Here is a 25,418-nt window from a genome sequence, read left to right on the forward strand (position 1 = left end):
TACCAGAGGCCGTGTCCAATCAATGTGCCACTTCTAAATGAACTGCTCTGCTTGCCATTCACAAAAAAATGACTTAAAGGTAAAGCAGGTAAATGTAAAACAAGGACATAGGAATGTCCTCAATAGAACCAAAGAAATTCACCCTGACATTGGTTAAAGGAGGTAAGCCTGGAGTTATTCTCTCTGTGGAGAGGTCAGCCATCTTTTGATCACACATCTTTCCTTTCTGACATTTGCAAAAAAAAAACTCTGCTTGACAATTTTCTTGCAGCTGCATTGGTGTGTGTGATCCAGTACATTTCTTTCAGCCTGGAGAGGATGCCTTACTTGTTCATGAATGTGTCTGAGAATCAACACAGAGATGTGCTGATCTTTTGACAGGATGATTGGTTGTTTGCTCTCCTCTGACATCGCAGCAGTCCATCTTCTGAAACAGGGTTCAGCTTGTAGATGGCACTGCTTTCTTTCCCAGACAACAGTGCACAAATCTCACTGTTAAAATCTCTCCTTTTGGCAAAACCGGTTCAGTGAAAATCTTGAAATTTCCATCTCTCCTGGAAGTCCTCATCATCAACGTTCCTTGTTTTATCTACAGTTGCCATGGCAGAAATTTGTGTGAATTTTGTCACAGCATAGTTCACACAGCCAGACAGCGTTACAGAGTTGTGCTGCCACCATGATGTACAAAGAGAAATTTCATTTTGAACCTGTATGATCTATTCATCTGTTTGACAATGCTGGTGGGTCATAGAAAATACATTTGCATACAGAAGTTGTGGGCTGTATAAAATCTGACCTTGATCCTGTGCCATTCTGTGCTGATGAATACAACAAGCTATTAGGAAGCAACTCCAAACTGTCTTGGCCTCACAACAGCAGTTCCTCACATAGGAATGTGAGTCAAATGAAAACATTACATATTCTTTACATATCGCACTAATGCACGAACATCACGATCACATTTTCCGACCCTATTTACTGATGTCCTTCCCATAGATCTTAATGCAGATGTCACTTTATCACTGTTCCTATTGAAACACCAGCTAGCTGAGAAGTCTGGCTGAAGCTCCTGCCATCTGTGCCCCAACAATGAACCATCTTTCAAAGTTAGTTTCATCTCTTCCTCTTGACACCTTGATACAAACTCAGAATCAATTAGACCTGCTCAGTATTTTATACTGTATTTTATTTATACATGTCACAGAGCATAATAGGATGTTAACTGCTGTGTATCTGCGTTTCTCCACTCATGTATTCAGGTTTTTCCTTTCATTTGTCACCCATCTGTAATTTGGATGCTTTAAAAGATAAAGATAAATGATAAATGAGCATAATGAGATGATTATTCCTTCCGGTCTGTAGAGACAGTCATCCAACCTTGTACTACAGAGAACACAGGTAAGTATGAAATTTGTCATTAGTGAGCTTAAAGAACTGTAATAAACAGGATTTAGCTGCTGAGGTAACAATGGGGCTGCAATCAAGAAGTGATAAGTGGAAGTCATCAAATTCAGACTAAAGACAAGTCAGAGTCAGGGTTCAGGGTTAGGGTTAGGGTTAGGCAGTGGTGAAGCATGGGGTGTAAACAGAAGTGGGCCGACGATATAACAGTATGGCACTACATTTCTGGACTTGAGCGACTACCATCAGCAGAAAATGGAACCAAGTGAGTGGGACATCATCTGGACCTATGGAGTTTATAAAGTAGGACTGGGTCGGTGAAGAAACCAGCACAAAACGGTTTTTTAATCAGGAGAAGAGACAAGGTCATCATTTACTGAGACTGCAGCGGTTATTGTGCTGTGGCTGTAGTAAGTTTAGTGAGTCCACACATAATCACACATTAACCAGGGATTCTAGGTTGATTGGAAACATGGAACTTTAGATACTGGACATTGGTAGTTGTTGTGATCACTGACATCAACACTTTGTGTAAGCTTGAATAGTGTGTATGCAGTATGGAGTAGTGTGTATGATGAAGAGGATGCAGGTGGAGGTTATCTGCACCTGTGGTTTTGCATGGTTATAACCTTAGCTATAACCAAGAGCTTTGTGGATCAGACTGAATGAACATTTTCTGTCTGAGGAAAAGGCTGAGACATTTGGGACTCAGCCTGGATCAGCACCTGGGCCATCTCCCAGGTGAGGAAGTGGTTAATCCACCTGATGTGGTGAAAGGAATCCACAGGAGCAGGCACACAGCTATGTGTATCTCCACCTGAATGTTAGATGGGAGGAATGACAAGAATATATAGCATACAGCCTATATACAGATATTCAGTCTAATTCAATCACATTCGATCTCAGCTGCAGAGACACCCCAGGAGACAGGTTGTACACAGAGATAATAACTACAGGTAAGGGAGTGAGAAGCTTGAGTCACAGGAGGGAATCTAGGAAGGAAAAGGGAGTGGGAAAACTTGCTTGCAGGTTGGTATCCAAATGACTGGGAGGCACAGTCAGACAAAGTTCAAACACACTGGAAGAAAACTGACTATAAACACTATACTAGCTCTGAGCAGCCAGAGAGCCACCAACAGAGCTGAGCTGACAATCTGACACAGAGTGGATGAAGAACCAGGGTCTATATACTGTGTCTAATGAGGCTGATGAGAGAGGTGTGTTTGATCACTCACTTTCTCTCTAACATGCACACACATACACACACACACACACATGACAAAGACACAGGGGGAGGAGAAAAAAGGAAACAGACACATGAAACCCCCTTAAGCTGTGTGTGTTCCCATGGTGGACATGTGGTGGGCAGGCAGAACTAACTAACACCAGCAGTGCAGAGAGGATGCACAAAAAGAAAAAATAAATAAAATAAGAAAGCTGATGTTGCAAAGTGTGCTATGGTAACAGATTTATTTAAGCTGTCTGCAGGTGTTCATTTAGAGAAGGTAAGCCTGAATTTGTGTTTAAAATAATGGTCAGCAACTTCAACTACAGGTTAAAATAAACATGTAAATTTGCTAATTTTCCTCTTGACTAGTCATCAGTTCAATTATACCCTATAAGGTATATAATATGTGATAGCCAGCCTGGTAAGTAAAATGATTTGTTATAGACTTAGCCTTCCCAGCAGATTAAACAAACAGGTGAACGTGGTTCTGGACACAGAGAAAGGATGGAGGAGGAAAGAGCAGGAACCAACTCAGAACTATTGAATGTTGTAGAGTGATTGTTGTGTTGATCATATAATCAGATTGGACTACTTCCTTCAATGTATATTTATTGTTGATTAATAAGAAACAAAATAAATGGCAAGTGTGTTGCACAGCACATGTGGATTTGCCTGTGTGGTTTGGACTAATATAACAATATTTGTTGCTCATGTCCCACAGTCCAAACATTGTATATATTATGTATTTATTTTAATTAATTAATATTATACATAATAATACATTTCAAAATAAGAGTCATGTGATCATTACATTAATTCAGTTTGCTCTCTGTACTCACATAATCAGGATCATAATCATTTTACACATTAGCCTAAAACAAACCATACAAATTTACATATTGTGTCCTTCTTTCAAGTAATACTTCACTGATAAAAAAACATGCTGTGTGTTAGATTTAATTTGGTGTATCAAATTGAGGCTGGTAAGAGAAGGGATATATCAGACAGCAGGTGAACAGCCAGTTCTTGGTGTTGATGTGTTGTCAGAGCTTCTCCAAAACTGCAGCTCTTGTGGGGTGTTCCCAGTCTGCAGTGGTCAAGACCTACCAAAAGGAAAACTGGTGGACCAGCAACAGGGTCATGGGGGCCCAAGGCTCACTGATGCACATGAGGGGTGAAGGCTGGCCTGTATGGTCTAGTCCCACAGAAGAGCTAGGCAGGCCCAAATTGTTGGAAACCTAAACACTGATTGTGATAGAAAACTGTGTGCACATGTGAGCATCACAACTGGACCACAGAGCAATGGAAGAAAGTCACCTGGTCTAATGAATCACATTTTCTTTTACATGACCGGGTGCGTTAGCTTCACATACTGGGGGAAAAGATGGCACCAGGATGCACTACGAGAAGAAGGCAAGCCAGTGGAGACAGTGTGATGCTTCTGGCAATGTTCTGCTGGGTCCTTGGATCCTGCCATTCATATGGATGTTACTTTGACACATACCACCTACCTAAACATTGTTACTGACCATTTATACCCCTTCATGGCAAAGATATTCCCTGGTGGCAGTGGCCTGTTTCAGCAGGAAAATGTGTCCTGCTACACTGCAGAGGAACATGACCAAGAGTTCATGGTGGTGACTTGGCCTCCAGAGTCCCCAGATCTCAGACCAATCGAGCATGTGTGGGATGTGCTGGAAAAACCATGCAGGCCCCACCTCACAACTTATGGGTCTTAATGGGTCTGATGCTATTGTTCTGGTGCCTGATACCACAGGACACCTTCACAGGTCTTGTGCAGTCCATGTCTTGTTGTGTCAGAGCTGTTTTGGTGACACAAAAATCATCCTGGGAAAACTTATTTTTCACCTGTTTTCACAGCTGACAACAAAAGGAACTTTAAATTGTCCAGGTTAATTGTTTTCTACACTTGTTTGATGAAAACGGGAATTATTCTGGTATCTTTTTTTTAAATCTGTTCTTAAGGTAGAGTATAACATCGTGACTGTCTTCTGGAAGACTGTCTAAAAAACATCATGACCTTTCCCCTTATCTATGGCCAGCTTTTCACTCCACTGTGGCCATTCAATGTGGTTGGTCAGCACATCAGTCTTGTTCTGATATTGTGTAGCCTGGCCGTAATACCCAGCTCAGTACCCAGAGACATGCAGCAGGAGTCATGAGGTGTCTCTTCAACAGCTGGACTTTCTTAGTCTGTGCTCCTCTCTCTACTTGAGTTCTCATGAGGTTACCTGGAGTACTGCACTGATTGTGCAGTTAGTCTGTGTCAAGACTGCAAAGCAAAGATCTGTCAGAGGTTAACCAACAGCAGGCCCACTGCACATGTCCTTTTTGACCTGCTTATGCTACAGTTATTCTACAGAAAAACTAAAAGGACTAATTCAACATTTTGGGAAGTGCACTTTCTCCCAGAGAGAGAGAGATGTTCAGATAGATATGGATCTCATGTCTGCGTTTTCAGTACAGAGCTGGAGTCAGGACAGGGTTAGCCTATAGCTTAGCATTAAGATTGGAAACAGGGGGAAACAGCTAGCCGGAAGAAAAAAACACCAACAATACCTCTAGATCTCTGTGATTAACATGTGATTTCTTGTTTGTTTTCAACAATCCATGCACAGAAATGTGACAAAAAACTGTTTGTGGTTTTAGGGGGGGATTATGTGCTAGAACTATGTCTTGTTGAACAACAGTTAGGTGCAGAGACTGTGTGCAGCTTCCAGGTGTGTTGTCATCAAGAAGAGGTTGCATTTGTGCTGGGTGGATGGATATACTGTTATGGGTGCATAGATCACAATGGAATATAGTCTTATCATTGCAATCGTCCAAGTTGATTAAAAAGATAATAAAGAGTGTACATAATGATAGGTAAGTAAGGGCAGCTCAGTGGTGCAGTGGTTAGCACTGTTGCCTCCCAGCAAGAAGGTTCCAGGTTCAAACCCTGAGGCTTTTATATGTAGAGTTTGCATGTTCTATGTGTTCCATGTATCAATCCATTAATTCATTTATTATTTCAAGGTAGCCTTTTTAGGAAGTGGTAAAAATATGTCACAGGTGCAATACAGGTATATGATTTAATATGTTCAGTTGATAGTATTGCTGATTCATAAAGACAATCCACAATCCCTCCAGAGAGTAACATAAAAAATATATTATAACTAATATTATAACTAAAGAGCAATGAATGAACAGTAGTAACACGGGTCATTCTGTAGACCGCCACGATAAATGAGGTTCAAATGTGAAGCCACTAGAGGGCTCCGTCAACATGGTAGTGGATATGAACAGCTGCTACCAGCAACATCCAACTTCATTCATTGTCTACAGCCAGTAACCAAGGCAATTAACATGTGTATCATACCCTGACAGCCTCCACCGTGATTTACCAGACGGTACAAAAACACTACCTTCACTGCTGGATGAATGCGATCCTCGTGTAAATAAAGCCACGTATGAATCACACGGCACACTTACAAAATGACACAGAAATATTCGGTACCAGTGACCTACACAGCAGTCTGTGCTGCGTGCCAGGACTGAGACCTGAAAGAACAAAGATCTCTCACACACACACACACACACACACACACACACACACAATGCGTCAGGAAACAAACGTGGAAGTAAAAAATATCCAGTGTTAAAGCAGATGATAAATTATTTAACATTTCAATATGCAAAGTAGGTCAGCAAGTCCGCCGGCATCTTATAAGTAGTGACTCTCTATTGTTGCTTCACAGAGGGCAACAGATCTGTGAAATCAAACGTCTGATTGACCATTCAGTTCAGTTGTTATCATCAAAAACGCCCTGAGACATTTATTCTTCTCGGTGTCTTTTAATGAGAGGTTCTTACTACGCTCACCAACAAATGACAGTTGCAGTTTACATCATTCACACGGTCTACGTTTACACAGACCTGTACGGGCAGAAATGACGAAGCTGCACACCGTATTTACTTGCACTGTTACAATCTGGTCACAGCAAAAGCCCGCAGCTGTAGACAGCTGCTGAGTTATCACATTCCTCTCCTATCCCTGACATATCTGTGAAGTGTGGCACATTTGAAGAGCATGACGCTGCAGGCTGAAGACTTTGTTTGGCAGACCATTGGGACAGACAGTGGAGGCACAGGTCAAATGCCTTCGACTGCATTAGTTTGGTAAGAGTGATGACCATTCCTGTCACAGCTGTGTTTGCTCTGTTTGGGTCTTTGTCATGCACATGCGTGCGTTAAAAAACCCCCTAAAACCCGGTATATTAAGAATCAGGTTTCTCTAGTAAATATGTAGCAAACACGTTTCCCCTCATCCCTGACACCGGACGAGGAACTCGGATACATAGATTTAATCTATGTAACAGAACCAAAGAAGACAGCGTCTGACGACTCATTACTGCCTGAATACGAGCACATTGTTTCTTTCGCCCCAGTAGAGGTAACATGGCTCTCCATCCAGACACAGACAACAACACTAGTATCAACCAATCATGCGTCTCTCTCAGTCTCGGCCGCGGAAACTAAGGACCAATCAGCTGTCTGGGTACTTCCACTAATGACGACCGGAGGGCCAATCAGCTGTCTGTCTGGATCGCTGGGGGAACAAACAGCCAATCACCTGTCTGTCTGCGCTACACGGAGTGACTACACGACCAATGAACTGTCTGTCTGCCTGCACCAAGGGGGTGAGCGTCTGCTGAGGCCCAATCAGCGACTCAGTGCTGCCTGCCGGTGCCGGGGACTGGTGGTGAGGATCCACTGCAGCGCGTCAGGACCGGACCGTGAACCCGGAGACGGTACACACTGAGGCGAAAGGAGACACAGGTGAGTCCGAGGATGTGTGCGAGGCCTGGCGCCGGCCGGAGATGTTTTGAAATGGCAGCGGCGGGATTCGTGTGGCGGCAGGACGGCAAGTTGTTGTGTCGTTTTGCAGCCGGTGGATATGCTGATGTGCTGATAGACAATAGAGCGGCTTTGCTTCGCTATTTATTGATGCAGGCTGACATGTTGGCGACCAGCAGCCGTCGCCTCGAACTGTTCATTTACATTTAAAGGTCTGGAGTCGCAAGCAGAAACATTTATGGATGTCTAAATCCTACCCGGTGGTTTGTGTTTCGATAATAACCGAACTGTTAACGGAGATGTTGGGATTACGTTGTGATGGAAACGTTGTGCGGAATGCCTCCAATCGGTTCATTGTTTGATCCAGAGTCTCTAGGGGTTAACTCAGACTGGAGAACGAGCCAGGCTCCTCCAAATACTCGTTAATGCTCATTTAAATAGCACCGGGATGAGATGAGATGTTCCAACGGTTTTAATGGACCAAAGCTGTGTGAAGTGGCGGATTAAAAGGCGCTAGGAGGAGGCCGGAGCTGATGATGGCTCTCGGCAATTAGGAAGAAAAATTCGAAATGCATCAGCCATTTACGTAGAGACTCAACTGGCTCCATATGCACCTAAATGGCTGCCTGGCGCCTGACAGCATAACCAACATGTTACTGTAAGGGCAAGGCTTTATTCAGGCCGAGCGGCTGATTGTTTCCTGAGCGGCGGATTAACGGAGCTAGATGTCTAGATGACGTTAGAGACCAAACGGGAATCAATATTTAATGTGTGCTGCCTATTATTCTGCAGCATACAGGAGCTCATTTCGTGTCTGCTGCTGCACTGCTCCTCCAGATTTACATGAGTCACAGGCAGATGGATTCACATATGACTAGCTATCACTGTCTCTGTGATTCCTCTGTATAGTCCCTAACTGGATTACAGTATGTACAGCCTTTGGGATGGAGATAGGTTCAGTGAGAGTAAGAGAGAAGGTATCTGGTCAAATTATGTCAGTGTTACCTTCCTCCATTACAAGAGGCTACAAGACATTTCCAGGAACTGCTCATTTTAAGCTCCAATTTGTTATATTGTAGTTTTGTCACATAGAGCTGTAGATAAGGAAAACTCAGATTTTTGCAACAAGAAAAGTTGACAGACAGCCGCTTTGACACTTCTTGTCATCAAACCTGTGCTCCTCTCACTTTCAGTGTATCACTTTCAACCAGCTGTAGGACATTGTGCTCACCTCACAGAAGTGAGCGTGGATGTAAAGTAGCCCCACAGCCTTTGGTTTGTGAGATAAAAGTTAGCAGACCTTGATACACTCAGCCCTCCACTCACACAGTGATAGTGGGTCTGTATGAATGAAAGGTCCTTGCTGTTGAAGAGTGTGAATGAACTGTAGTATTCTCAATGATGGGAGTCCTTCCTCTTCCTATTTCCAGCTCAGAGTCCCCTGGCAGCCCCAGCAGCATACAGATGAAGCCTGCCATACTGTTATGACAGCTTTTTACAGTACCTGTAGACTAGTGTAGCGTTCGTTTTTGATGAATATGCAATCAGTGCAATTAGGGGTGAATGTTTTTAAGCCACCACATCGCTGGTCCTGGCTGAATATCAGAGATTGTGATTCAGTTTGTTCATAACACCCTTCCCCCACCATGCTGGGACTTTAAGGGCCTTTCAACAAAGTGTACATAATTTTTGCTGAATAAAACCTACTAATTCATATGTTTAGTTTTAATTATTATTTTTTAACGTCCTGTTGTTTTGTACCTGCCTGTCAAACAGCAGCAATTAAGATCTATTAACCACAGCATCTCCCAGTTTGGCTGGGTATGAAACCTCAGTGCCTTTTTAGTATAGCTGGATTGATAATGTCTTCTTGAAGCAGACATTGATATTGATAATTGGGTGTTTAATAATTTGGATAATAATTGCGATCATTAAATTAGGTTAAGGAATTATAACTGATATATGCTAAAGAGAAAACATAACATTTTAAACATACACTAGTAAGTGGTGGGCATATACTACATATGTAGTCAAAGTACTGAAAGTTTTCATAGTATGTTTAGTCAGTTTCTTTATTGATAATTAAAACGTATTTTTGTCAGTTTTTTAATTCTGTATGGAATTAGGCAGCGTTCTTGTACAACTCTGTTAACCTGTGTACTCAGGTATCATAAAAACACCATTATACAATTTAATTTATTTAAGTCTGAGAGGTGCCCAGCCCTATTGGCCAGACATTTGCCTCTGAGTCAGCAGGTTTTCATCCCAGTCAATCAGTGCAGGCAGTGGGCAGTGTCACTTATCAGGTTGTTGGTAATTATACAGTGTTGTTATTATATGGTCGTTATTCATTGAGAGGTTCTGAATAAATCAAATCACAGCAGGGGATTTTGACGTTAATGAAAATGTGTGTTTGTTTTGAGTGGTTGTTGACTGTGGACCATGTCTGAAACTCCCTCAGTCACAGCAAAACTTGAACAGCTGAGGGTTCAATGAAAACTGTCTGACAGGTTAGACACATACAGACACATACAGTTATCCATGTCGTCAATACATCTGGTAGACCTGGAATAAAGCTCCTGTGTTCTTCACAGGAAATGGCTCGTGATGGGGACCTAGCCACATATACTATACATCGGTGTATACCAGGCTTGAAGCTAATGATTCCATTACATATCTGAAATGAACATAATAGTGAGAGCAACAGCCATCTGTTTTATGTTTTACAAGTTGGCATATTTTATGACCAAAATGTCCCAGAAGCACATTTGTAGAACAAGTCTTTTTCTGCTGAAATGTAACATTTTATGATTTGTTTTCCCTAGCTGCCAAGGAAAAACAAGCAAAATGACCAGAGTGGGCCTCATGTTAAGGCTTTAGCATGCTAAAAAATCAAGTGCTCGTCAGACCATCAGACAGCTCTGTCCGAGCCACTTTGTTTATTTCCCCTTTTACGGAGCCCGAGCTGTGTAGGAACATAGGATGTTTTTTCAGCGCACACACAGAACGGACAGCTAGCAGGCCACGAGCAGATATTCACTGAATTTGACAAAAAGTGTATTGGATGCTTGCTGACTCTGCCAAGAGTATGTGCTCAGTAGAGTGCAGAGCTCCACCAAGGAGGTGTATTGAGTCATTTGTGTTCAGTCTACTTCAGTGCACTACTGTAATGTGCAGTTTGAAGTTCATCATGTCATTCATGTTTATTGTTTTCACGCTCAACAAAATTATAGTTTATGTGTTGTTCCGTGTTTTCTTGTTTTTCATGCATGTAGGTGTGTTTTTGACAATGAATTAGTAAAAACATTAATGATGGGATTATTGTAAATAATTAAATGAAGGTTGTGGTGTTCCATCCATCCATCCATTCATTATCTATACCGCTTATCCGTTAAGGGTTGTGGGGGTGCTGGAGCCTATCCCAGCTGTCACTGGGGTGAGAGGCAGGGTACACCCTTGTACAGATCACCAGTAGGTTGTGGTGCTTTTACATACAGTAATGTTATGTCCCCCTATACCAGAGGTTTCCATATGTGCCAGCTGCCAGCCAAAGAGCTGACCAATCATTTAAGTCCAGCTAGCAAATTTATTATAAAAAGTTTCATTAACTAGTTGTGCTTCACTATGCATCAACGTTTTATCACTAGCCTCTGCTTCAAAACAATGCGAGCATGATAGCAGAGAAAAGTGTATGTCTGTATCAGTACTGCACTCACATGCTCTATATGAATGTGTGTGTGTGTGTGTGTGTGTGTGTGTGCTCTGCTGAGAGGTTGTGTCATGCCAAGTAGAGAGCAAAGAGTCATCTTCAGTGGCTGACAAATATTAGCAAAATAACTGATGACACAACACATTAAGAATTGCATTGATTGCATAGACAGGTGACATCCGTCATTAGATTGACAACAGCAGCAGCACAGTAGTAGTATTAAAAAGTCTACTGACTGTGCTGCATTTTCCATACACACCGTTCAGTTTATGGCTTTAATGAATGAATGAATGAATGAATTGTCTTTATTTACATTGCTCTGGTTACAGTAGAGCCATCTCTAAGAAGCACTGCAGACTCACACTAAAACAGGCAATGCTGTCAAGTAACAAGCCTGTGTCATATGAGGAAAATATAGTCTATGGCTCAGCCTCACACTGTAATTTTACACCTAAAAATGAATGCTTCTGTATTTTTCACCATTGACCAATTATGCGAACTAATGTCTGATGCCCCAGATCATGTTTCAAAGATAAAATATGACATAAGCCCAGCTGGCTGCTTCATGTCCTTGTGGAAAGCCCTGATTTTATGTGATTTCTTTAGTGCTTAACTTTACATTTGCAACCAGATATCATTTTCTATTATTATGTCAATGCGATGTTTCAGTGTTTCCATTTTGATAAATTTTCGAAAATTTTCTGAAATTCTGCTCTCACTATAGATTTATGAGGAGAAAATAATTGAAATTATTTTAGTCTAAATGTTAAAAAAAGTGAAGGGGTCTGAATACTTACTGAATGCATTGTATATTTGAGTGCATGGGCATGGTGTAATTAATGGTATTGAGCATCTGCTAACCTGTTGTTGGTTGAATTCTTTGAACAGGTCAGTATGTCGTTTAGTGAAATGCTTTGCCAAGTCGGATGTGTTGGCTCTGTTGGTCTGTGTAGGTTTTAAATAATTTTACAGCCACGCTTTGCAGTGTCTGTGGATTTGTCTTCACTGTCGGATATGTAAGTGAAATACTGCTGTATTTTGCTTCTTGCATCTGCTTTGTCAACAAGCTGTGGACGATTGGCAAGAGCACAGCCATGCCTCTGGTTCTGTCACCATGAAAGTGAAAAATGGTTGGCAAGCCCACTGTGCCTCTAGTGAGTGGAGGCAGAGCACTGCACACATGTACTCTTCCTGACTTATATCGATACAATTCATAGGAAATATGGCACTTATTAAAACACTGTAAAACACAGTATACCATGCAGCTGTAGGTGACATTATTTTACAGGGTGCCATCGGTCATGTGCACTGACAGCACAGGTCACTGGTCAGTTAAAGTCGCTGAGGATTCCTTGTAAAGTTCAGATTGGACCCATTTTCATGTGTATACTGGCCAAATGTCTGCATGGCTCTACCCACGGTGTTCTGCATCCACAGTCATGTTGTTGCTGGTTTACAGTTACGGCCCGAGCACTTTCGTGCGAAGGCCCCACTGTAATCGCAAAGGATTATTCTTGTGATGCTAAAATTGCGTTTTTGAGAGCTTAAACATGCTCAGAAACTCACGAAACTTTGCACACGCATCAGGCAAAATTTGACATCTGATAGGGGTCTTGTTCATTGGCACAATAAAATGGCTCCATAGCGCCCCCCTGGACATACTTAAAACCCCCTTGCCTTTGGGCTTAGTTTGTCCGAGGTGAACAAAATTCTGAGGCATGATGTAACATGCCGAGACGCACCAAAAACTCTCTTGACAGCATGACCTCAAACCTACAGGAAGTCAGCCATTCTAATTTGAAAATTTTGCTCATTTTTGGCCATTTTTTGGCATTTGGGGACGTTGTATTTGATTGAACTCCTCCCACAGGTTTTATCATATTGACCTCAAACTTAGTCAGGATACTCTCAAGGCTTTTTATTGAAAGTTATTAAAAGATTTTGTTGGTGTCGAAGGGTGTGGCCATGGCGGCACCTCAAATTTCAATGACTTGCCATGAAACAGGAAGCGTTTAAGTTGCTGTAACTCAGCCATGCTTTATTCAATCAGCCCACAGTGATGATAAGGGTCCCGACATGAACACACCCACATGTCAATATTCACAAAAAGATATAGCACTACCTACTGGACACAGGAAATGACATGTTTTAGGACTTTGACGGCCTGTTACTAGCAGGTTGACATGATCCACTTTAGACTTGGTCAGGAAAGCCTTAAGGACTTCATGATGCCTTATTGTGAAAATTTTGATGTTCTATTAAAGGGCATGTCTGTGGCGCTGTGGCGAATTTTGATGCTTCGCCATTAAACAGGAAGTTGTTTTAACTCCCACAAATTTACCCCAAACTTGACATTTTGGCTAAGTGTCATGGCCTGAACACATCTACACGCCAATATTCAGGTATAGTCATAGCGCCACCTGATGGGGGCAGTAAGGGACTTCTGACTCATTCCTTCTGTGTCTGGCGGTCACTCAGTTGCAGAACTGTGTTGTACGACCTGCGAGGACCCCGTGGCCACGGGTCCTCCAACAAGCGCGGGGTGTGAGGGCCCGTTCAACGCTGCTTGCAGCTTTAATTGTGATTGTGTTAAGTTTACCCACAGCATCAGTTCAGACAGACAGATGAGGGATGTTTGATGTTAAAACATTGGCTTGTTTGTTAGACTACTGAGGAGTTCACTGTTGGTAATGGCATTGACTAAAGCTACAGGAAGCTGTAGCTGCTTCACAATAGAAACTGTTCATTCACAGTATTTTGAGTCACCATTGTAGGAAAATCATAGGTGTTACTAAAAATATTAATGACTGCTTCACTTTCTTCAGCTGCTCTACTATATTCACCAGTCAGTCTCTAACTGTGTCTGTCTGCTGTTTGCTGCTGAGCAGGTAGTGGACAGTGGCTTTCAAATTTACATCTGGACATTTTATGAGGCTGTGGTTACTGGAGCTGTTGTACTGGACTGTATTATCTTGAAAGGTATCTGTTTTCTTTTGTCTCATTTATTTACATTAGTAAGCAAGAGGCAGAATTGTCAGATCTGCATGGGACAAAAACTGATAGTAGAGATCCTCAAGCTAGTTGGCCCACAGAAACAGAAACAAATAACCTATCTTGTGACTCACTCATTAACATCTATATGATCAGAACAGTGCAGTCAGACTGAAATTTGCTTCCCATTAATTTCAGACTTTGGTCTGACTGAGCCAGAATACTGGAGTTACCACCAGTAGTCTGGTCAGTGCACTGTAGTCAGATCCAGGGAATGGTCAGCCTGGGAGTCTGTTTGAGGATGTAACGGAGTGGAAGATGAAGTTGGGGAATAATCCGACGCTGTAAAATGGAGGACCTACAAATGACAGGCTTTTTTTGGCGACCTTACCAGCCATCACTCTGTACGCAGACTGAACCTCTGCCATACGCCGGCATAGCTGTTGCTTGAGCTGGCACAGGAGAACTGGTGGGTGTGATGCAAGGGCCTTTGTGCATAAAGACACAGATCACCACATAGTCAGAGATGATAAGTTGGGGAACAGCCCCCCCAGTGTTGTGTCTGTAATTCCCACAGCTCCAACGGAAAGAGTCGTCTTCTATCAAACTGATCACCTCCTGTCAGTTTTCATTCATATCAGACCTAAAAGTTAGAATTTATACCGGCCAACTTCTTTTGAATCAGGACTTTCAGTATTTAGGATCAATTTGCATGTAAAAATTTAAAATGATTTCGGTGGGTCAGATGCACAGTTAATCAACACTGAATATCTTATGCTTATCAGGCCCTAAGTAACAGGTGATAAATTTTATAAAACGTGAAGAGTTGTGTTTTGGTGTGTAACCAACTCAGTTTCGGGTGGGTGTGAGTAATACCTGTAATTTGGCAGTGATTTGTGTGATATGAATGTGTGTGTGTGTGTATATAGCAGGAGGTGGTGTGTGATAACTGTATTAAAATGAAAGAAGAGTTTCATTTGTCTCTGAGTCAGTTGTAGAAATGGCCCAGCAGTCAGAAGCAGAGCAGCTGTGACTAATCCAGCCAGTGAATAAGCAGTGTGCACACCGCTGCTGCATTGCTGTGCTGCATTTAGCCAGGTGCTGCACAAGGTCACCCCAGTCAACTTGTCTGAATGCAATCCTTCTAATGCTCACTGTACAGTGAAGAGCACACTGAAGGTTCATGGGATGTAATACAGGGGGTTTCTGCAGTGCTACAAATGACTATTTCAATTTGTTTGTGACCAAACACTAATGTTTTTTTAATGAAAGGTGCTGATTTTGATCAGTACTGTAAGACTTGTACTGTGGTGAAGAAACACCCAGGTAATGTGCACTGGTGGGTTGTAACACCATTTGTGTGATACATATGTATGAATGTGATACATATTTAGCATAATTGTAAAATTCTATAGGTGGTGTGTCAAATACCAGATGACTCATTTAGGCTTATTAGGAGATCATAATGCGATGTTTCATCATGAATGACCTGCTGAATACCTCTGTGGCTGTTCACTTTTGACCTGAGTGTGTGTGTGTGTGTGTGTGTGTGTGTGTGTGCGTGCAGAATTTGTGCATAGTAGTAGTAGTTTTGGATCATCATATGCTGTGTGTATATAGTATTAAACTTATCTGTAACACAACAAACACTCTTACTTACTGTCAGGTCAGTGTCAGCATGGTTTTCTCATGTGCTGACCTCAGACCAGCATTTCCAACTGGTGCTCCCTGCACTCTTTAATGTGGTCTGTTAATATTAGTAGATAGTGCTGTCTGAAAGGCAAATTATGACTGTGGATACAAGAATACATTTGAAAGAAAAGTATGTGTTCTTCAAATTGTAGTTATTTAATAATTATGTAATTATGACATACTGGTTCATGATTCTAAAATCTTTAAGCTTAAATTGCTGATATGATATGAATGGAAATTCAGTTGGGAGAGTAACACCCTGAAAGTCTCACCCTGTAGAAATTGTTGCAACTAAAGAAACATCAGTTCATCTGCGGTTTTACAGAGTGGAACTTCTTCCTTCACAAACACACAATCTTTGGCAAGTACTGGCAGGGGTGTACAGAAAGCACACAAGCCGACAAAAGCCAAGTTTAATTTAGTCTTGTCGTCAAGTTACAGACAGAATGCTCATTAATTAATGACAGCTGATATGACGTACCACCTGCAACGTCAGCACCGCCTGAATGCTTTGTGTGCTGCTTTGCTGATGCTGATGAGCATTGGAGACTAGTGAATCTGTGTACCTTTCCAACCTCAGTGACTTTTTACTGGCTTATGCAGCAAGATGCGGCTTTTGTAAGTCGGTCGTCTGCTCCGCTTTGAACTTAACCAGCTGTCCAGGAGGACTGCACTGATGAATGGAGCATGGATTTTTTTTTCAACAGACACAGCGGTTCAGCGCAGTAACCATGTTGTTAATCAACCTATGAGGCGGTTGGGGCTGAATTTTGAAGTATTTTTGGGCTGCAGAGCCCTGATTAAGTTTACATTTTTTAGTCTCAGATTTGCATCGTCATCTACCAAAAAAAAAAACCCAAAAATCTGCTCCATCTGCTCCATATGTTGACACACACAAGCATCCAACATTGATTCATTAGCCCATGAAATACCCAGAATGCAGTGTGATGTGGCCTCTTGTAACTCAGGCGTATTGACTATCAAGGATTAGTACATCTGATACAGTTAGATCATCCATAAGTGTTTTGACAGTGACACAGTTTTGTAATTGCGCCTCTGTACACCACCACAATAGATTTGAAACAAAGCCTTGCAAGTGTAGACTTTCAGCTTTAATATAAGGGGTTTAACAAAAGTATTGCATTAACTGGATAGAAATTCCAGCCATTTTATACATAATCCCTCCATTTTAAGAGTCTCTAAGTAATTGGAAAATTGATAGTCACATTCATGGCCAGGTGTGGCCTGCAAATAAAAGGTTTGGAGTTGATTCCAAGGGTTGGAATTTGGACTAAATAGCCGTTCATGGGACCTCTCACTATGCAGTTCAGAGAGATGTTGATACAACTGAAGGAGGCTGTCATGAGGCTGAGGAAAACGAGACAAACCTAGCAGACAGATAGCAGATATTTTAGGAGTGGCCAAATCAACAATTTGGTACATTCTTAAACAGAGAGAATTCACTGGCATGGTGCATTCCTTGCTGCATTGAACTCTGCACACTATATTATTCAGCAATGTACACATTTTGGCAAGAAGCAAACCATGTCAAACTGTAACGACCATCACTAAACAGAGGAGCTGTAACACGCACTTCAACCATGACACGTGTGATCCTAATGACTCACATGATGGAAGAGTGGGTCAACAACTGCCATGTGACCTCAACAACTCCCGATGTGTTAACTCGAGGTGAAATGTCTTCAGGAACCTCAAGCAGCCCAGGTGCCTTTGTATAATCTTAAGAAATTCAATGACCTGAATGACTGAGAATCTTCAGAGACATAACAGAATGACTGGAAGAGGAGAGTATGGAGAAGGAAAGAAATGGCTCATGATCCAGAGCATACCACATCATCTGTCGAAAGTGGAGGCAGTGTTATAGCATGTGCATGTATGGTGGCCAATAGATGATGATGATGTGACTGACTGATAGTAGCAGAATGAAGTCTGAAGGGCAGTACTGTGTGCTCCGATTGATCCTAATTCTGCTAAACTGATGATGTTTCACAGTACAGACAGATAATGATCCATAACGTACTTCTCAAGGCAAAGAAATGAAGCATCCTTCAATGGCCAAGTCAGTCACCTGACCTCAACTCAGTTGAGCTTTGCTTTTGACTTACTGAAGACAAAAGTGAGGACAAAAAGACCCACAACAAGCTGCAGTAATGGAGGAAAATGTGTTTATGTCCAGGGGTTCCAGACTTCAGTTATTGTCTGCGAAAAAATTTCATCAAAGTATTTAAAGTTATCCTTGTATTTATAATAATGTTAGTGTATCCAATTACTACTGAGCCTCTGAAAATGGAGGGACTTCCATTGTGGTGGTGTACAGAGACCAAATTACCAAAACTGTGTCACTGTTCAAACACTTTCAGACACAACTGTATCACTGTGCTGATGAGTGTTGCGTGTTCACATACGTGTGAACCTCTGCTTGAACTTAATTGTCGTAAGCATATTTGTGTCTCCGCTGTGTGTTGATACTCCTCCTAGCTGCCACATTCAGCCCCATTTTAAAATGTCTGTCTACCTTTGTGTGCCTCGCTCTGGACTAAATATCTCATGTTCCCGCTGCTTTTTTTTTTTTCTTTCTTCTTTTTCTCTCGTTTGGCTGGTGAAACAGTGTATGCCCCACCCTGTGGTCTGAAGTTCTGCTCTCAGTCTTTTCTTGTCAAAGTGCCAGCTCCTAAAGGAAGAGATTTTCTTCTTTCAGCTCTGAAAACACCGGGGCTGCTGCTCCTCCTCCTCCTCCTGCTCCTTCTCCTCCTCCCACCCTCTCTCCCCCTCTTTGACTGTCTTACTGTGTGACGTCTTGACCACTAACGGCTACATATTAAGAGATAATTCCATACCCTGAGGTTACAAACCGGCTCTGACTGGCTCAGTGCGTTTTGACTGCTCTCTGTTCCCCGGGCAGAAATAAACACATTTCAAACAAAAAAAAAAAAAAAAACAGAGAAAAAAATTACGTCTGTGCCTTTTTTAAAGGAACATGAGACTAATTTACAGCAGGAGTGAAACACACACCTCTGTTGTCTGACAGTTAGGAATAATTTGATGTTTTCCTTTATGTCGTTTCTCTCACTTTAACTTCATTTTCCTGGCTAGATTTCTGTTAGTGTGTTTCATAAAAGGAAAAAGACCTTCACTTTAACACAAAGGATCACAGTAGTCCACCTGGCTGCTTTATGATTAACAGATATTATTGGATTCTATTGAATCATAAATCCATTTTTTTCATAGGTTACTAAACTATCAGTCAACTTGGTTTTGCCTCATTATTGTAACTGTAATTATGTACACATTTGTCACACAGTGATAGACAGTTGGCAGATTTTAAGGCACACAGACTCAAAATGAACACCGTCCAAAACAACAACTAGGCTTGAAGAATTTGTGTTAAATATCTAATTGTTATCTTTCCAACAAATATTATTAAATAAATTTTGGTCATTTTGATGCATTAAATTCCAGGCTTATATTAGTTTTCCTAGCATTGTAAGCATGAGCATTGTAATAAACAAGATAAGAATATATCAAGCATAATAACAATCAAACTAATTTGAAATTGCTCATTTTAAATTGCTCTCACGTTGTTCTTTTCATGTTGACCACGTACTGAGATTTATGAAATCATCCCCAGTAGTTAAATTACACAAAGCTGGCGAGGGATCACACCTTTGTCACTGTAGCCCTGTCTGTGTGGTGGAAGTTGGTGTGTAGAGCTGTGTGCGTGGTATGCCCTCCAGGTGAGGACCCTCAATAGGCATGCTGCCTCACCCCATTGAATCTTAAGCCTATCAAAAGCTTTTCTTATCCATATCATATCTTTTTAGATCTAATTTAGATCTATAATTGTTGTCAGTTTTTACTGGCTGTCTAATTCATGTTGACAACCTGAAAATGAGCTGGACTTTCTGAATAAGAATGATTATGTTGATAAGCTTAAATTACTGATATAATGAAAGTTTAACTGGAAGATTCCAATTCCTGAAATTGATTTGACCAGATCAGAGAGATTGAGATTGTCATCACTCTGTCGATCTTGTTGAAGTACAAAAACACAATCCACTCAGCATCATACATTAGTGTTAGAGTGGTGTTTCGTTTCCATCACACATGATCTTTGGTCTGCACAGACTCCAGCTTCCAGAGAGCTCATTAAGGAGACAACAGAAGTTTCAATGAAGCCATTACAGAATGAATGTTGAATTATCAGCCGCTGATATGATCTGCCTGTTTGCCATTTCTAGGTCTGTCACAGTAATTATGCTATAGATTTATCATACAAGGACATGACCTTGATCGTTTTTACTGACTGATATCGGCCATTGTGTTTACATGCATGTTTGCTTTACATAAGAACGTCATCAACATGATACCAGAATAAACAGCAGAGTTTTCACTGCCATTCTAAGACTTTTCACAGCACCTAAGCTGAATAAACAGAAACACAGCAATGCTGAAACACGTTTTGCTGTCATTCCTGGTTGCGCTGCTTCTGTCCTCTTGGGTGGGGCTCAGGCGCCTCACACACAGCGACAGCCACAGTGAACCAGGTGTAGAGAAGATAATGGGTTACTTGAGGCTAATGGGTGTTTTTCCTGATGGCTGCATAATTCCAGCCAGAAAGTTCAGCCAGGAAGAATAAGTCCAAAGGTACTTGGTTTCAAATCCCCACACTCCACAGCTCAGGGGTGGGGTCATTTTGCGTTTAAGTCGAGAACCTGTTAACACGAACAAACCATTATACTGACTTTGTTCAACAACAGTAGCAATGAAGACAGTAGCAAGTGGTGATACAACTACTTCACACTGTTTGTTAACAAAGGTTGTAACCACTAAGAAAACAGAAATGACAGTTTATGTTGCCTGTTAAGGAATGACTGATTTAGCTTTAAGCCTTTATTGGATAGGACAGTGATGATAGACAGGGGATAGGGAGCGAGAGTAGGGGAATGCAGCAAAGGTTCAGCAGGATCGGGAGTCAAACCAAGGACTGGCTGCTCAGGGCACTAAGGCCTATGTGGTACTTGCCCTAACCATTTGGCTATTAGGATACCCCTAAAGAGATGATGACAAAACACTTGTTAGTAGATACAAGCTACCGTGGGCCGTGATCCTGCAGTCAGCCCAGCAGCTACAAGCAGCTTTGGAGAGGCTGCTGAACTGGCCACATGGGGCTCTCCCAGTTCTGGTGCAACTGACAAATGCTCTTTGTCAGTTGCTAAAGGAGAGTTTTAGAGTGAAGTGGCCAGCATAGCAATAATAGTCTCAGCCCGCTATGTCACGCAATCTAACTGATTTGGCAACAGCAATAAGTAATTTAGCTGCTCATCGCATATAGTAAGAGGAGAACTCACCATAATCAAGGACACTCTCTACCACAACGGTCAGATTCCCGGTGTAATATGTCTTTAAGTTCAGTGCCTATCGTTTTTGTTCCTTTTTATTTCGTTTCAAATTCAGGAGTAACAAAACCTCAGCAAGATGAAATGAGTAAAGAAGCATTGGTTGCTAGGTAACAGACATAAAAATTGATAACCATGTTGGATTGAGTGCTTGGATATCCTAACCTGAGATAAGATAGGATTTAGTTATAGTTAGTTAGGATTTACTTCTGTAATACCAAATTGTGAAAAATCCTGTCTTATACTCGTCCTATTTTAAGACTTTAGATAGGAAGTTTCTGTAATATGGCTCCTGAACTGCAAGTTATCCAAACCGAACTGATTGGACATAGTTTAGAAAGCCACACCTGTGTATATAGGGTCCCACAATTCAGACTGCATGACAGGAAGCAAAAACAAAAACTTAAGCCATGAAGTTCAAGGAACTCTCTGTAGACTCCCATGATGAACCTGCTGAGATATAGCTTAGAGAAAGGGTATAAAACCATTTATAAATCTCTGACTTGGCCAAACTGAGTAACTGGACAAGATGGTCCTTGGTCAAGAGCTGACCAGGAGCCCAATGGTCACTCTGTCAGAGCTTCAGAAGTCCTCTGCAGAGATCGCAGAACCTGCCAGAAGGATGACCACCTCATGTGGCAGCATCACCATGATCTGAAGCTGTAGAGAGACCTGAATGTGGCAGTTCATAGATGTTTCCCATCCAGTCTGGCAGAGCTGGAGAAAATCTGCCAAGAAGAATGGGCTAAATTGCCCAAATCCAGGTGAACACTGACCCAACTTCAAACTCTAACTGCTGCCAAAGGGGCTTCTCCAAAGTACTAAATTAAGGGTCTAAATAATTTTGTAAATGAGAGAATTCAGTTTTTGATTTTTTTTGAATAAATTTGCAAAAATGTGCAATAAACATCTTTTCACTTTGTCATTGTAGGTACTAAGTTTAGAATGATGAGCAAAAATTGTAGTTTTATCAATTTTAAATTAAATTGAATTAAATTAAAAGTGTTCAAAAAGTGAAGGAGACTGAACACACACACACACACACACACACACAGGGGCTGTCTGAATGTAAAGGATGCTGACGACAGAGCTGTTGGGAATATGACCAATCCTCTGAAGCCTCTGTAGATTAGTGAACCTTTTCAGTTGTTCACAACACCTGGAAGTCACTCTGGTTACGAGCACCGACCGCTTTGCAGTAGTGCTTTACCTGCTAAATGTGCATCCTGGATACTGTTAAGTGCACAAGTTGACATCACTTAAAGATAAGCTAAGATAATCCTTTATTAGTCCCACAATGGGGAAATTTACAAAAAAAAAAGATTAAAATTAGTTTCTCCATTATTGAATTTTTTGAGAGTAACTGGAACAAGAATCTGTATCTGACACACTGAAATAACTCTGAGTTCAATGAGAAAATGCAGCAGAGTACAGAAAAAAAAAGGGCTCAGATTGTATTTTGATGAGCTTTATTTTAGCTGATACTGATCCATTACAAAATGCCTAGATCAGCTCCAACCCTGATCCTCAGGGTCAGCTTGGAACATCAGCTGCTACTAATGATTTGTTTAATTGCACATTAGTCTTTGACTCTTTTGATTAATAGATTCAGTTTTGTCTTTGAGATATCAAAAGTAAAAGCCATTACAAGGTTCTTCTTCTGAGAGCTAGAAGTGATATGTTATTAAGCATTTTTAGTCCGACCAACAGTCCACAATGATGACAAATCGTTATTACAGTGAGGCTCCAGCCAGTGAATGTTTGGTATTTAGTGACTGAGCAGTAATCAAAATGATCCCTAGATCAGCCTCTGTGGCCGACCAGTCAACAGGCGAATGATTTGAACCATTTACATGCTAATGTGGATGAAGACCTCTACTGTGTGGAGTGTGTTGGTATGAGATGAATCCTCAACACTGTTTCTTTCTCTCACTTCTTCTGCTTTGCTCTTTGTCTCCAACTGCAACACTCTCCCCTCCTCCTCCTCCTCCCCTTTGCCCTCTACCACTGCCCCCCTCCCCTCCTATCAGTACCCTCCACCCTCACACGAACGTGCACACCCCCATCCCTCGGGCGACAGCAGAACAGGAATTGATTAGTGGCACGGCATAAAAATAGACGACTGGTTGTCATAGCAACGCCCACAATGAGCTGTTGTCTAGTTTAATAAAGAGCAGCGTTGTGTCTGAGCACGGGGTGGAAGGTGTGTTGCCTTAGTGCTGTGTATCCAATAATTATCACACTGCAGTCCTGCTGAATGGGACTTCTGTATGAAGTCAACGCACCAATCACTTCAACCAAAAACAAAGCACCACCAGGATTCTGCTCTCAACTCTGATTGGCTCTGAATCTGCATCCCACAACCATCAACTCCTGCGCCGCTCCACACAACCAATTACAACTCTGTTGCTATGGGCTCCATTCTGATTGGCTTTATTAGTGTCAAAAACTAGCCATACGCAAATATTGGTCATATTCCCAACAGCTCTGTCGTCAGCATCCTTTACATTCAGACAGCCCCTGTGTGTGTGTGTGTGTGTGTGTGTGTGTGTGTATGTGTATGTGCACGTTCGCTCACGCATGCTGCTGGGATTCCTGTGCCACTGCCTCCTGTTGGCACAGGGAGGGCTTTGTTGTTCCTGAACATTTCTCCATCTTTTCTAGCACTAGCTAAAGAAGCCAGATGGTGCCTGCCTCTGGTACCTTCCTTAAAGACTGTCAGTATGATCAGCAACAAGGAGTTTCCACCACACACACAGCAGCTCCTGTCAGACAGGCAGAGAGTACTGTTGTGGACAGGAAATGAGCCACTCAGGACTTAATTCTTCTGTCTTAAGTCACAAAAGTGTTGTATCAGTGACCGAAATACAGCTGGAAAGTGTCCATATGCTTCAGTCAGTTGCATGTTGCAGTGCTGTCTGTTTTCGTATCTTTTACATAGGATGATGTGTCTATATTCTCCTTCAGGTAGACAGTATGGGGCTTACAATTCCACTCAGTTGCAATACATTTAAAAGTTCAGTGACAACAACGTATAAGAATACAGAATGCAGAATACTTGTGCCTCTTCTTTTACCCTTTTCTGCCACTGGTTTGATTTAATATATGAAAAGCAAACATAAATGCATTTAGCATTTATTTTGCAAAAAGGTCAATCTGTACTACTGCTACTACTGATGATGATAATAATAATAATAATAGTAGTGATAATAATAAATCAAATAAAGCTATTAAAGAAATATAACCATAAAGTAAAATGAAGAATTAAGAAAAAATACTCTGAACTCTTCCTTCAAATATTCCTCAAAACAACTGAAGCAATAATTTCCTCATAGTCAATGTCTAACTGGCAGTGTGCATGTTTCTAATGTTGTCTGTCACCATACAAGTGTTGTGATACGGCCTGTCCGACTCCCATTCCACCACAGCCAGTTTAAGGACTGTAACACTAGCTCCCGTGTGCCATTCAAACAGAGGGCAAGTTTGAAAAACGGAGCTCTGCCATTTCCCCTTCATAATGTGTGCTGTTATTGTGATACACACTCAGCGAGCAGGAGCACCATACTAATTAGGGGTGGGGCAGAATAAAAATGTTCATACAGTATACTGCATTATACCACTAGGAGTCACACAGGTGTTCTACTCACCCGAGTAAAACATAATGAGACTGAAAGAGCCCATCAGTGAGAATGTAGGGACCCTATTCCACTTGGTGGTGGTAATGTACTTCTAAGCTCATTTGCCAACCACCAATAAACACTAAAATGGAAAGAGTGAAGTGGCACCACAATCACCGCTTGTTTTGTTAAAATTTCGAGCCCTTGGTAAATGCCCCCTATATCAAAAGTTGTGTTGAAGTAGAAGGCCTAAAAGGCTGTCTCCCTTTTGCTGTGGGACCCATCTATGTAGTAATGGAGGCATCATATTTTCGTAAGCGGCCATTCAAATTAGACCACCTTTTGACAAACTTTTTTCCTTAAATATTTATATGTTGCTTCATCTACTTTTTTGGCTCTTCCATCAGCTTCAAATCTGAAATGTTGCCATATTAAAATTGTGCACAGTAGTGCATATGGCAGTGCTCTCAAAATGGCCTCAGTTCTTTGTGGTATGGATTCCACCA

At 41.6% G+C, this 25,418-nt stretch overlaps 1 protein-coding gene across 1 annotated transcript in view; it reads left to right on the plus strand.

Moving 5' to 3' along the window:
• Nucleotides 1–7,298: 7,298 nt before the first annotated feature.
• gatad2b (GATA zinc finger domain containing 2B) overlaps nucleotides 7,299–25,418 on the plus strand; it is a 48,672-nt gene continuing 30,552 nt past the window's right edge. Inside the window, exon 1 of the mRNA XM_018695246.2 lies at nucleotides 7,299–7,468. The gene's annotated coding sequence lies outside the window, so the exon portion shown is untranslated. The remainder of the gene's footprint in view (nucleotides 7,469–25,418) is intronic.

This window comes from Lates calcarifer, linkage group LG3, assembly GCF_001640805.2.
Source record: "Lates calcarifer isolate ASB-BC8 linkage group LG3, TLL_Latcal_v3, whole genome shotgun sequence".
NCBI classification, from domain to species: Eukaryota; Metazoa; Chordata; class Actinopteri; family Centropomidae; genus Lates; species Lates calcarifer.